At 35.0% G+C, this 15,176-nt stretch overlaps 1 protein-coding gene and 1 long non-coding RNA gene across 2 annotated transcripts in view; both read left to right on the top strand.

Moving 5' to 3' along the window:
• Window positions 1–15,176, top strand: part of LOC311096818 (uncharacterized protein) — a 174,649-nt gene that overhangs the window by 148,594 nt on the left and 10,879 nt on the right. The gene's annotated exons all lie outside the window — the stretch shown is intronic.
• LOC311096750 lies at window positions 6,678–11,283 on the top strand. Its single transcript, XR_014609088.1, has 5 exons — window positions 6,678–7,281; window positions 7,485–7,624; window positions 8,109–8,158; window positions 10,080–11,125; window positions 11,202–11,283. It is a non-coding gene; the product is annotated as an uncharacterized lncRNA (long non-coding RNA).

Consider the following 15,176-nt stretch of genomic DNA (forward strand, 5'->3'; position numbering starts at 1 on the left):
CGCTATTTGAAAGTTGTTTTATTGCTTTTATTTCTGTGCTGTTGATTGTTTGTATCATTGATAGAGGATATACTTGTACAGCACTTTGTTAAACACTTGCTGTTTTTAAAAAGTGCTTTATAAATAAACTTTGACTTTGACTTTGACTTGCAATGACTTGCAAGCAAACTGTTGCTGTAAATGTTTTCCTCATGTGTGACTGGACTTTTGTTTTCTATACCTAAATATACGGGATGAGGGAGAGCTTTGGCCTCCTGAGACCCAGAAAAAAAAAGTTTTTTGAATTTAGTTTTTTTCATGTCACCACATTTGTTTAGAGCATAAGAAACAAATGGTAAAATAACTTTTTTGAAAAATAATATTTTATTCATATGTTATGTTCTTTCCTCTGTAGTGGACACCAGGGGCCCGTTCTTCGTACGTTGCTTATTACATCCGAGATCAAATGACACATCCATGATGATATCATCGTGCGAATCATGATCTGGCTAACTCATCATGATCTGATCTGGTGTGTTCTTCGAACACACTTGCCGGATATGATTAGTATCGCTGGATTGAGTTATCTGAGATAATTGCGCGTTCATGCGCTGGTTAAAAGAGAATATGTATCGATTGTAGAAACATTGATCAGCAACGCTGCTATTGGCTGCTCAGCGTGGCCAAAGAGCGCGCTCAGTTTTTCTCCTCAGCAGAGCAAGAACTAATAGTCTAAATTAATAGTCTAAAAGTTTATTCGGAATTTTAATGTTTAATCAAAACGCCAGGGAACACCTCAAAGTCTGCAAAAGCCAGGAGAGAGGGCTGGCAAAAAGTAGCAGACAATTTAAATCCGTTAGAAGTGGCCATGTTAGATGTTTTTATCACTTATTAGCCTATATTTTTGTATTTTAATAATTGCATAATTACTTTGTGCATTGTATTGCATTGTACTGTTGTGCATTGCATTGTAATTAAGGCTGTATAGTCATTTCAGCTGTTAAATCTTGAGTAATGATGAATTGCTTTGGATTGTGAAAGTGAAAACTGATAAACTTATGTTAATGTACACATATTTTGCTGTAACTAACTTATTTAGTTATTGATCACATTTTTCCCCAGTGTAGTTCATTGTAATGACATTGTGTTTTCCTCTTTTGTGCACTTTTACACAATACACCAACACTTGTATCTGTTCCCAAGAAAGTGGTGGCTGAAATATGTGCAGTAAGTGGACATTTTCAAAATTTCCAAAGGAAAGAAAGTATAAGACTTTGTAATGTCCATTTGTTTCCATTGCACTGGACAGTGAATAAACCCTCTCAGATAACTGTCATATGGAGGAACTAGCCTACCTGCAAGTGCATAAATAACTTTACTTAATTTATACTTGTATGATTTATGGCTGCAATATAAGTTGCAGGATTCCACATCTACAGAAAGGCCTACAGAAGAGTCTGCACAGACAGAGGAGACATAGGCCTACAGGTGGACAGTGTATAGCCAACTTTTCCTTTTTATTTGTTGAATGAGGCATGTGTCTAATATCTCTTGTTACAGGCACTTGACCACTGGCTTTTCTTTACAAAGGACAATTGAAATAAAACTCAAGGAACTAAGCATATTTGTCTTTTATTAAACATTTAATGAAAAGTGTTTTTTTTGGCAATGTTGTGTAAAATATGGCACATGCAACAATGTCACAGGCCCTGTCAGGTGTGCAACCCTCAGACTTCTCAGACACTGAAATCTTCCCTTTAGTTAGCCAAAGATCATTTCATTGTGTGCCCTTGTCCTGGATAGAGCTGCATTGTAACTGGTTTGGGTCAGGGAATGGGGTCATAAAACACCTGTCTGCAGGAACATGTCATAATCACCTATGAAAAAATGCAGTTCTGTTAGGATCAGCATAAGTGTATGTAATAAAGTGACCTTGATATTTAATTGTGGAACTTTCCTTACCACTTTCAAATAATGTGCATAAATGTGAATCTCTGAAAATTCTCAAGTCATGCACAGATCCTGGCCATTTTGCTTTCACATTTGTGATATGGAAGATTTTAGTCAACTGCCTTTTTTTATTTGATATAATACTAATCTGGAATATTAAGAATCACAATAGTAACTGGGCTGCACATTTACATTGTGAACCCCCTTTCTGTTCACATAATCCCCTTCATTGAGGCCTTGATGGCAGTCTATGGTCTAGCCTATAGTCTATGGTACCAATCACGTTAGTGAAGCCTGAGTGACATATCTGTAATCGGCATGGTCATGATTGCATGATCTTCATAAAAAATTATGATAGCCTAAAAAAAAAAAAAAACTGCTTTACAACATTGGGTCAAGTGGCTTGAAAATGCCACACACACACACAAAAAAATAAAACTGTTTTTTAAACCTAAAAGCGACAAAAAACGACAATCTCACGAGTCACGAGAAAAAATATACATCTCAGAAAGTGCACTATCGCGCTGCGCTGGACTTCCCGTATCAGCTCCGCTTATGAAGCCGGGATCTAATCCTGTTAACATGAAATAAGCCTGCTCCCGAGCAGGTTTAAGCTTGCGCACCTGTTGCTATGACAGCAAGTCCAGGATGAGCGTTGAAGAACCAAACAATCCAAGATCATGCCAAATCGCCAACAATCAAATCCAGCTAACTGAGTTAGCGATGTACGAAGAACGGACCCTTGGTCTGACGTTAGCCAGGCTACTCGTATAAATAAATCGTTTATAAATATATTTTCACATTTTTCGTTGCACTGAACCTGTGTGTGATGCGCCATCGTGTGGTGAACATGGAAACTACAGGAAAGTTTATCAAGACATAATGGACATGTATTAATCTAAAAGGATCTTTAGAAACAGCCTACATATAATCTAATCTAAAATGTTCGACATATATTCATTTACATAAAAAAAAAAATTGTGAGAGATCTGTTCAAAGAGAATCTGATCTTTAGGGATGTAGTGCCACTTTCAACCACGAGATGGCAGCAGCTCACCTTATTTTCACTTTATTTCAACTTTACTCCATTTAACTTAGTTAATGACAGCAACATTAATCACATTGGTTAAGTTTTTTTATACTACAAACAGTATTTTAATTTGGAACCTGAAAGCTAGGTAGCTCATATTAAATCAGTGTGTGTTAATTAGTTTGTCCACAAGGTGTCAACACTGACCCGAGCCGCTGCTTTCAGTCACAGTCAGAGGAGCCTCTTAACAAAGATTGCATCATTTTATAGTTAAATGCAGGGGCTATTCTAGGATTTTCATTTTAGGGGGGCTCAGTCCCCAATGAGGTATGATTTAAAAAAAACAAAAAGTTTAGTTTATGGACTAATGCTAATAAATAACTAGTTTCATTCATTCATAGGCTATACATTATTAAGATCAAAAGTTGTATCTGTTAACATTAGTTGATGTACACACAATAAATAATTGCATTTTTTATTAACTAACATTGACAAAGGTTATTAAATGTTGTAAAAAAAAGAAAAAAACACTGTTTAGTTCATGTTAACACATGTTAAGAAATGAGATGTTGACAATCATGAAGATTTGGGGAAAGAATGAAATCAATAAGACTCTGTTACATGTCTGTTATGACGGTCTGTTACATTGGGTTTTTGGGTTTAGTCTGTGATACGTTTCCCCATACAGTCTGTTGTCATTCACCTTTGCCCTGTTCATTTACTATTAAAGTTCCTTGTTTTTTTTTTGTTTGCTCTGTATATTTAAACCCTCTGTTCTCCTTTAGTCTGTGTCAGTTCTCGTTAATGTTCGTGTGGTTTTCTCCTGGTTTCCGGGTGTTTGAGATTAAAGTCTGTTTGCTGGAATTATTCCTCTTTATATGAGTTTATATTGTACCACGTTACACTTTATTGCTCAGAAAATGAATATTAGTTCAAATGAGCACTATAAAACAATGTTTTTTTTTATTATTATTATTTTTTTATTTTATTATTATTTTATTTATTATTTGGACAGTGTCAAATAAAATGTTTTGGACAGTATAAAAGCATTTAAACACATTTGCATGGCAAAACCATCCAATAAGCACAATATAAATCATGTGATTGAGTATCATGTGCACATGAAATGTCCTGGAGTATAAAAAGAAAATAGGAACAGAGTAGTTTCTGTCATGTTTGTGTCTCTGGGAAACTTCTCCACTGCTCCGCATGATCATGGTGTTTTCCACCCCTGAACACTAAACCAGTCCCTGGGGTTTTCCAGTGAGATATGCTGGGGGAAGGTTCACTCTGAGTCCAGTACGAGTAAGTGTGGGCAGGGCGAAAACCAAATGTGCACGCCCCATTTCTCTATAAACTCAGATAAAACCATTGTAATAATGTGCCCGCCCCATTTGGGCTGTATTATATATAATGTGATGGCAATGAGATTTCTAGAACTATTTCTAAGTGTTCCAGGTTGTTGTCAGATGGAGCAGCTGCATTTCAGACTGTAAGTACAAATATCACCAAAGATCCAAACAGTGAATGTTTTTGGGATTGCTTTGCTGCATGAAAAGTCTAAGAACTGAATTGTTTTAAGGAATGATAAAAGATGTTCATATTTGGCAATTATTTTTGTTTTTTTCTCTCTAGACACGAACAGCATGAAGAGGAAATATAAAGAGAAAGAGGATCTGCTTCCTTGTTGGATCGGTTATGTGATTTTGGTACATAATATTTATGACTACAGTGATGGGAATTACGGCGTTATAAATAAAACACGTTACTAACGGCGTTATAAATAAAACACGTTACTAACGGCGTTATTTGTTTATGTAACGAGTATAATCAAACGAATGACTGTTCCCACGTTACAACGCCGTTACCGTTACTGACAATAAACTTCGGCGTTAATCTCACTGAAGCGGTTTTCATCCGAGTAGGCTCTCTCTCAGCCATAGGACCTGCAAAGTTTTTTCTCTGGTGTGTGAGTGTGTGTGTGTGTGAGTGTGTTTATGAGGCGCCGGACTGGACAAAAGTGAGGCGAACGCCGCGAGAGACCGAGTGTGTCTAAGCGCGAGCGACACTAAAATAAATAAATAATAAATAAATAAACAAACAAACAAACATTTCAGCATTAGAATAATCTCTGTAGCCTATTGGTATCATTTGCAACGTTTTAATTAGTTTATATGGTTATAAAAATAAAATCTAAAAATAACCTGCAGGGAACGTTCTCAGAAAACATCTTTGTTTGACCGGTTGTAAACACGTCTAATTTGGCTTAAATAACCTCTGATGATGACGTTCTCTGTAGGTTATTAAAAACAAATATATATTTTATATTTTATTATTATTTATTTATGGTAGCCTACATTGTTCAGTATTATATTGGGAGCACTTCTTAAACTGTTTACTTTTGTGAGGAAGAAAATACTTCAAGTATGGCTACAGTATGTCTAACAGTTGTGAAGTTGTGTGACAGTTTTATAATTTTAATTTGCACTACAAAGAGTGTCTGTATATATTTTTTAGTATTATTTATTCATTTTTGGTACATATCTTAAGCACAATTTATTTTTAGACTTATTTGTTGGCCAGTTGTGGCCTGTGCAATAAATATTAAAAGTTCTAAATCATCTATTGTGTTTTATTGTTCAGATAGTATTGACAATATTTACAATAATATATTGAATTTAATAGGCGTGTCTCACATTGTCCAATAGCAACATTAAAATAGTGTAGATTAGTGTACAATGTTTTATACTAGTAATTTATTCTATTTAGTCATTTCATTCATTTAACATTTAATATTGGGGGCATCCAAGTTATTTGAAATATTGGAATTTTTTTTAAACGTTTTTTTAGTAACGCAATAGTTACTTTCCCTGGTAATTAGTATTTTTATAAGGATGTAACTTGTAACTGTAATTTGTGAGAAGTATAGTAACTATAATTACTTCAAATAACATGCCCAACACTGACTATATACAGTGCAATGCATAAGTTAATACACCCATGCTAAAGTTGACTAAAAAGAGGAATAAAAAATCATATTTTGGAAATTGAACTTAATGCCTTAATTTAAAAAATTAGGAAAAATCCAACCTTTAAGGACACCAATTTTCTTTGTGAATGAATAATGTATCGTAAATAAATAAATGTTCTTCCTTAAAATACATGGTGCATAAGTGAGTACACCCCTATGTTAAATTCCCATAGAGGCAGGCAGATTTTTATTTTTAAGTATTTTTTTTAATTTTTTTTTAGGATACTATGCATCCTGATAAAGTTCCCTTGGCCTTTGGAATTAAAATAGCCCCACATCATCACATAGCATTCACCATACCTAGAGATTGGCATGGGGTACTTTCCATAAGATCATCTCTCAATGCAAATCAAACTAGCTTTTAGGCTAACTGAAATAAAATCATGCCAATCTCTAGGTGTGGTGAAGGCTATGTGATGATGTGGGGCTATTTTAATTCCAAAGGCCAAGGGAACTTTATCAGGATGCATAGTATCCTAAAAAAAAATTAAAAAAAATACTTAAAAATAAAAATCTGCCTGCCTCTATGGGAATTTAACATAGGGGTGTACTAACTTATGCACCCTGTATTTTAAGGAAGAACATTTATTTATTTACGATACATTATTCATTCACAAAGAAAATTGGTGTCCTTAAAGGTTGGATTTTTCCTAATTTTTTAAATTAAGGCATTAAGTTCAATTTCCAAAATATGATTTTTTATTCCTCTTTTTAGTCAACTTTAGCATGGGTGTATTCACTTATGCATTGCACTGTATATATATGTCCAATACAGTAATTTTTATTATTTTTTTCAGTAAAACTTATTTTCCAGTATTTTTAAGTAGCCTACCGTTTGTGTAAATCTTGCACAAAGTTTCCTGTTGCCAGTACAGAAAGGCTGGTGTCTTTTATATTTTATATTTTATTAAAAAAATATTTTCACGATCAGTTTTGTTTATGTGTCATTGTTCACCTCATCCTTTGAGGATTGTGTCACTCTTAATGAAACCATAAATGTCAGAATCCACACAGACACAGAAATCTGTGAATCTGGTGAAAACAGATGATGGGTGTGGCCATGTGATCATGTGATCATGAAACCCGGTCTGACAGTTTCCGGTAATGCCCATGTCCCGCCCATCAAACCAAGCAATCCCAAAGTTTCACTAAACACACAAGTCCAGAGTCTTCTGAAGAGAAAACTTCTCCTCAAACATTCACTGCGGATCCTCATGTGTGACTTTATCATATTCAGTGATTATAAACATGAACGCTGCACTGGATAATCCTATATTTCCTCTCATCACAGGTGATATATTTGAACATCATTTTAAAATATGAATGTGTGTTTTTAAGGCAGAAATTGATTTAATTATGCGTACTCTACTGAGGAACTTTGTAATCAAACATTTTTATATGGATTTAATAATTTAATCACTGCATTATTTGATCTTTAAATGAAATACTTTAATTGATGTCATTTGTGATTTATTATTTGCTGTTCTGCTACAGTGTCACTCCAGAGAAGAGATTAATGAATGAATAATAAATGGGTAAACGCATGAAGACAGGAGAGAGAGAGATGAAAACACACACCAGTGATAATGTAAACCTCGTCAGATGGAGCAGCTTGTATGATATGAGACCGAACTGTGAGTAAAACAATATCAGCCGGTCACAATCCAAACCGTGGATCTTCTGATCATCAACACTAATACTCTGAGACATGTTGCAAAGTTAGTTTAGACTACCAGAATAAAGTGTTACCGTAAATTGCTTAAAGTTGTGAGGACACAGATCCATTACACTCTTTCAACATCATCAATTTCATGGTATTCTGAATAATTAAACCCATCTAAATATTGTTATACCAATCTAATAATTAAACCCATCTAAATATAATAATATATCTTATATTGATATTTTATTATTAGTGTATGTATGAAAGGCTTTATCAACTGCACAGTGAAAACAGTAGCATATCTCCTGGAAAGACATCAGACTTGTTCTTACTGTACATTACACAGTTATTTACTTGTTCTAATGTTGTGTGTGGATGTGCTTGATTTGTAGAATGAATTAATATGAATTAATATTTAACTATGAAGATAACCAGATGTGTGTGTTTATCCTCAGTCTCCACTGTAAAGTGTCCTTCGGATGTATCAGAGAAGACCAAATATCAGGTGAGATATTGATACATCATAAGCAGAGATTAAACAAAGTTACATTGCTGCAAAAAAAAAAGATTTTCCAGCACAAATATCTAAACCAAGATTATTCTTAAATCAAGATACATTTACTGGAGAAAAGCAAAATGACTGAAGATATTAAGTCTTGTTTCTAATGGATTAAAACAAGAACAAATATATGCCAATGTGGTCAGAAATATAATCTTGTTTCCCCTTCTTTCTTTTTTTTCTTTTTTCTTTTTTTTTGACCACTTTGACAGATATTTGTTCTTGTTTTAATCATAAACTCACTTCATTTGAATGAATGTTTAGATATATGTACTGGAAAACAAGACTAAAATACTGAGCAAGAACATCATTTTTGTAGTGGAAATCATTAGTTTAGTTTAGTTTAGTTTTATTTCAACAGGGACAATGTGCAAAAAACATTAATTAAAGATGCCTTGCACCAGATTTAGCTTGAGCTAGTTCAACGCTATCTCACGACCAATTCGTACGAATTCGTACGAGTGATAAAAAAGTGGCTAATTCGTACGAATTTGTACGATTTGTCTAAACCCACGTGATGGGTAGGTTTAGGGGCGGGGTCAGGGGTAGGTCATTCGAATGAATTCATACGAATTGGCAATTCGTAAAATATGTACGATTTAGCAAAAATCGTACGAATTCGTACGAGTGAGGTCGTATGAATTCGTACGAATTGCCGTGAGATCAGGCTGCAACGTTTCCATCTGCAGTCCCCGAGCAGGTGAATTGCAATACAAAATATACAATATAAAATGTATTTAATCACTCAAACACAACTATTAATTCATTCATTCAACCATTCACCCATTACAGCCATCAGTCCAAATATAATCATACCAAATTACTACAATAAAACATCACTAAAAGTCATATTTACACAGTTATCTATGGTGACACGACTGGGTTTCCAATAACACTTTCCTTGTATTGCGAGAGAAATCCTTCAGGTCTAAGGAAAGTTTCAGACTCTGAGGGAGTTTGTTCCATTCTTTGATGCCTCTGAATGAGAAGGCTGTCTGTGCGAAGGCCGAGCCACGTTTAGGCAGTCTACAGTCATTGCGGCTCGTGGACCTGGAGCTCCTAGTCATCTGTTCAGAACAGAGCTGGACAAATGTTTTCAGGGGTGGAGGCGCAATATTATTCAAAATTTTAAAAACTAGTCGCACATTGGCATACACAATTATATTATCAAAGTTTAACATGCTGTATTTTCCAAGAATCAGACAGTGATGGTATCTCAGTGGCTTTTTGTCTAACACTTTAACAGCTTGATTATTTAAAGATTTTAGAGGTTTTATTGCTGTTTCACTCGTCTGTGATTAATTCTAGTAATATTTCAAAAGTAATATTTACTTGATCATGTATGAACATTTTTCTGGACAAAGAAAAACGACATCTTTTGGTAACACTTTACAATATTCATTATTAACAAACATGAACTAACAATGAGCAATACATATGTTACAGTATTTATTAATTTTAATAAATGTTAATGTTAGTTACAGCTTTTCATTGTTTGTTCATGTTAGTTCACAGTGCATTAACTAATGTTAACAAATTCAACCTTTGATTTTAATAATGTATTAGTAAACGTTGAAATTAATATTAACTAAGATTATGAAACAAGTGCTATATAAATAAAGGAGACTTGACTAATAAATGCTGTAGAAGTATTGTTCATTTTTAGTTTGTTAACTAATGAACCTTGTGAAGTGTTACCCATATTTTTAACATGTAGGCTAATATTTAAAAATGATTCCATAATATTTAGGATGATGAATGTGATTTGAGTATTGGGCATAATTTCATACTGGCATCTATGATGCTTCAGTTGCTACAGTTTTTCAGTTATGACTTTATTATTAATGGATCTTGTTATTATTTTCAGAAACAGCCACTAAAGTCTCGTCTGGACTCTCAGGCTCCTGACGGCATCTTCACTCGTGATGTCAAAGGATAAAAACAGAGACTCATCCTTTGCTTTTCCGTTCTCTCAATTTACTGTGCCTTCTTGGCCCCATATTGCTGCTTGCATATTGCTGTTGTATTATATTTTTCTTCGTGTTATTTAAATTCATATTTTGCATCACATGCCACAGTTACTTCCATTCATTTAAAATTGTTACTGCCTTTTACATGTTAAAAAAGTATTTTTCATGGTGAACTGAGAAGTATATGTTGTTGCTGCTGTTTTCTGTATTTAAAAAAAAAGAAGTTATCTATAATGATTTTATGTGTTTTTCGCGTGCATATTAGTGCACACCACTAATCCTAACCAAACATATAAAACACACTCACCAAACGTATAAAACACACTCACCCCACACCACTACTAAACCCACATGCATATCATATGCATGTAAAAACTAATTTCCGTGTATAAATTGCACGATAAACACAATGTGTGTTATAGAGACACATTTAGTGTGACCGGTTCATAATTATACACACCATTGACCCTTTCTGCACTTCCACGTTTCTCAGAAGCATAAGTCGTCATGGGTAAACTTCCTTAAAGACTGCATTTAATATATATTTTTGTGTTCTGATTTGCTCAAATAGCAAAAGAAACTCCACAATATTCAATATTCAACTTTCAGAAATAGAAGAAAAATATATACAGTATTAAAATAATAATAATAGAGAGAGATTGATAAAACCAGTCAATAGAAAGAAATACCCTCCCAACGTTATAGTTTCTTGATGCAAATTTAATAAAGTATAGAGTTATAAATGTACATGTTTTGAAAATGAAAAGGATTTATGATTCTGATGACCGTTAAACTGTTAAAATGTTCTGTTTCCTCACAGTTTCCATTAAAACTGCATCCTGGAGATGCAGAAACACTGTTATTCAAATAAAAGCTGTGAAACAATTCTCAGATGTGTCTCTGTGTTGATGTGCAACTAAACACACTCTCACACTCAACACAAGTCACACACTCTCACACTCAACACAAGTCACACTCTCACACTCAACACAAGTCACACACTCTCACACTCAACACAGCAGAGGCTTTAGAGTGGAAATGAGTTTGAGTTTGAGTTGAAAGGTCGATACACTGATGTTGATCAGAACTACAGGAATCTGATACAGATCCTCATACATGTTATTATGAATGTTCATATCTCTGATCCTAGAGCTGAATGCAGACTCTCTTATAGCGGATCAATGGTGTGTGAGGACTGATCTGTGATCAGTGTTCGTCTGAATCTTTATCCATCTAATCCTTTTCACTTAAAATACATAACAGAAATAGATCTTCAACAGTTAATGATCAGCAACAATAACAACAAAAACACTGATTTTTATGAGAAAGCCTGCAATTTTGATATGACACACACACACTCACACACTGACACACACACACACATCCCACATAATTAATCTAGAATAGTTTACACATAATACATGATCATTGATTGAGTAAAAGAAGAAAAGATAAAGAGTCAGGGAAGAAAAGAATCACAGGTTAAACAAGTAACTTCAGTAGAGCAACAGCTGAAGCGGACACACACACACTTTCAGGTGTAAGTTACTGTAAAGGAATGAACTGTTAACTTGTTGTAACGCGTTGTGTCCGGAGGGAAATGTGGAAAGCACAGTGAGTTATCAGAGGCCAGACAGACTCTCAGAGGCGATTGGCTTTTCACAACACACACTTTATTCTCCAGTGGAACTCGTGGACTGTCTGTCACACACTCTACCGTTCACAGCGTTACTGAATCCTCTATTGCATGATATATGAAATAATAGAGAAAAAAAATATTTCCACACATTTTATTACCAGTCATAGAGCACATTGAACAATTCAACACATAATTTACAAAAATTATAATAATAGGGGGTAGATCTAGGTATGTTACTTTGGCGCAACAACATGCAATAATGGGAATAAATACAAAAAGTGCAGTCTATTTAAAATATATCTCTTTATTTCTTAACAAAACACATTTTATGAAAGATCTTCAACATCAACTTCATTTAAAAAAAACATTTGTGCTAAAAAAGTAATACAGTTCAAACCAGTTACCATCTTAGTGGGGTTTGGTAAGATCCGAGGATGTCCTTGCTGTTGAGTAAGATCAGATGTTAATTCCTCTTGCGTTTTTAAGACTTCAAGCAGGGGATCACCATGAGGAGGAAGAACATGTGCATTTGATCGACTCCCATATTGCCTTGTTGCATTTCAGCAAAATAATGAAAATTATTATAAATTAAATTCTGAACAGAAGATGTGTAAGAATTTCAATCTAAGATGAAAATAAATCAACACATTCTCAGTCTATAGAACGCACCTTTAACAGTTGTGAAGTAATAACTTCTTCAGAACAATATCTCCTCTGAATATCTGATGTGAGACGCAGCCGTATTGTTTCCTGAAGAGTTTCAAGAGTCTGAATGTTAAATGTAAAACTCAGATCTGATAAACTCCATCAGCTGCTCATTTAATCATCTCTGATTTATTAACACTGATTTCCATCAGCAGAACATTAGTGACTTTAACAGACGAACTGAAGCTGTTCAGAACAACAACAGATCAACACTTACTCAATACTCAATATCTACTGTTCACAAACACATCATAGTATACATTAAAGCAGAAGTTGCTAGAAGTTCAGTCATTCACACAAAATGTAAAATCACATTATTATTTGTGAGATGATAATGAATGACATTCAGTGAATTAAACTGAGAGAATGTCACTTGTTTAAAATAGAAATGAAGGCATTGTAAATAAATCTGTATGAGTGTGTGTTTTCTATTCCTCCTAACACACAGAATATGATCTGCAGTTTTCATCTTTGTCCACTAGATGTCAGAAGTAGATTTGAGGTGAAACTCAAAGGCCTTTAGTTTCAGGATCAGAGACAGTGAAGAGAAATCAGAGAATCTGATCTGAAGCTCAATGAGGATCATCATGTGTCTCATACAAGGGCGTAGATTTGGTTTGAACATTGGGGGGGTTGAAGTTTGGGTATGCCTCCTGATATTGTGATCATGGTATAAATATTGGGGGGGTTGTAATGCATAGATTCAAATATTGGGGGGGAGATAACCCCCCTAACCCCCCCCACAAACTACGCCCCTGGTCTCATATGAAGCAGAAAGAGACTCTCATCTGATCAGATTATATTACAGGATCAGAGACAGTGAAGAGAAATCAGAGAATCTGTCCGGTTTGCTCTTTCTCTCCTCCTGAGTCTCTCTCTTCTCTCGAGCGCATCTCAGACCAGCGAGAGGACATGATGTTCAGAGACAGAGGAGAGGAGATCTCAGAGAGAATGGACAGAGTGTTTTCTCTTCCTGACAGATTGGTAGAGAAATAAAGTTTTGGTTATGTGAATTAAAATGAATGTAAATGAAACAATCGTATAGGCCTGCATTATTTTTTATCTACAAGTTATAATTTGTAAATTAAACAAAAAATAATTTCTGTGCATTATTTTTGTAAAGTTATAACTTGTAAATGTAATAAAGAAATTATTCTGTACATTTATATTTGTCATGTCAATTAATTTGTAAATGATACAAAATACAGTGTTCCATACATTTTTACAACTATTTTACAAGATAAGTTATGTTTTGTGTCGACTGTTCTTGAGCTGAGCAGGATCTGGATGAGCTGCACGATAGATAGATAGATAGATAGATAGATAGATAGATAGATAGATAGATAGATAGATAGATAGATAGATAGATAGATAGATAGATAGATAGATAGATATGATGGGGGCCTGCCCTGCAAGAGTGGTCTTCAATAGCCATGAATATATAGATGAAAGTTAAAGTAGGTGGGAACTATCACTTCTTTACTCTCCCATGTTGATCCAGCAGAGATATTAAGGAACAAATGAGTGTTTATATTTGTTCTTTCTGCATTCTGGGACCCTATAGCGCCTCCCGGAGGACAGGAGTTGATACTCCCGCTGAAACACACGGGAAGAGTCCTGGGAGATTTGGTCATCCAGTCTGACGGTGTGCAGTACATGGCTTTCAGTGAACGCGTTCTCCACTGAGTGTCCCACCAATCTGGAACAGATTCCCAGGAGCCGTAGAATCCTTGCCTTCAGATGAGCGGAGAGACCCTCAAACCACTGCGCCTCCATACTGAGAATGCTTTGAATGGTTGACACAAAGAATAGAGACAGGATTTCACTGCTCGCTCCGAATGACCTAAGGCCCTGTCCCATTTCTCCCCCCTTAAAACTTCCACTTGGTTTTGAGTGACCTCGAAAGTAAAGTCCCCTCAACGAGGGGAAGTGGAGCTGAAGATCTTTCCCTATGAAATGGGACACCACTATATGCAAATTATATACATGCACATAACTATCCCAGTTATGATCAGGATATAAGTATCCATAATAATATGCTAGAAATCTAATAAAGTAATCAAATGTAAAATAACACAGCATAGTTTATTATAGATAGATTAATGCTCATTAAAGCTAAAGTTATTCATTCAAGAGCTGGGAGAAATTTTCTCTTTGCCTTTAGTCGTTTTATTCACATTGAAGGTGTAATCATTAGCAGGTTTATTAGACGCTGCCACTTTAAGACCGAATGCAGATCTAATAATACACATTTTCTCCCAACTATTCCACAACTAACTCCCATTCAAGACAAAAACTGTGTTAAAGTGAATCTCCAAACCGGTCATTTAGCCATATTTTTGTCTGTATTTGATCGTTTAGACGCGCGCATGAAACCCAAAGTATAGTTTGCTTGTCTAGTTGCAGTCCGTTTCCGAACGCGCGCCGCCATGGGAACAGGGTCAACGTCTCTTGCGCGGATCATTGTGCTTATAATTTTAATAGCTCTTTTTACAATCAAACACCTCCCGCAATTTAGAATCAGCAGACACTGCATTTTACAACCATCACTGATTGTGCTCAGTGCTGTTTGGGTTTAACGTTAGGGAGAAGTGACAGCGCGCTGTGAAGAAAAAGATGAAGCACTAGACGAACGCGGCTGGTTTTTAAT

Source organism: Abramis brama (genome assembly GCF_963993115.1).
Source record: "Abramis brama genome assembly, chromosome: 15".
Lineage (NCBI taxonomy): Eukaryota > Metazoa > Chordata > Actinopteri > Cypriniformes > Leuciscidae > Abramis > Abramis brama.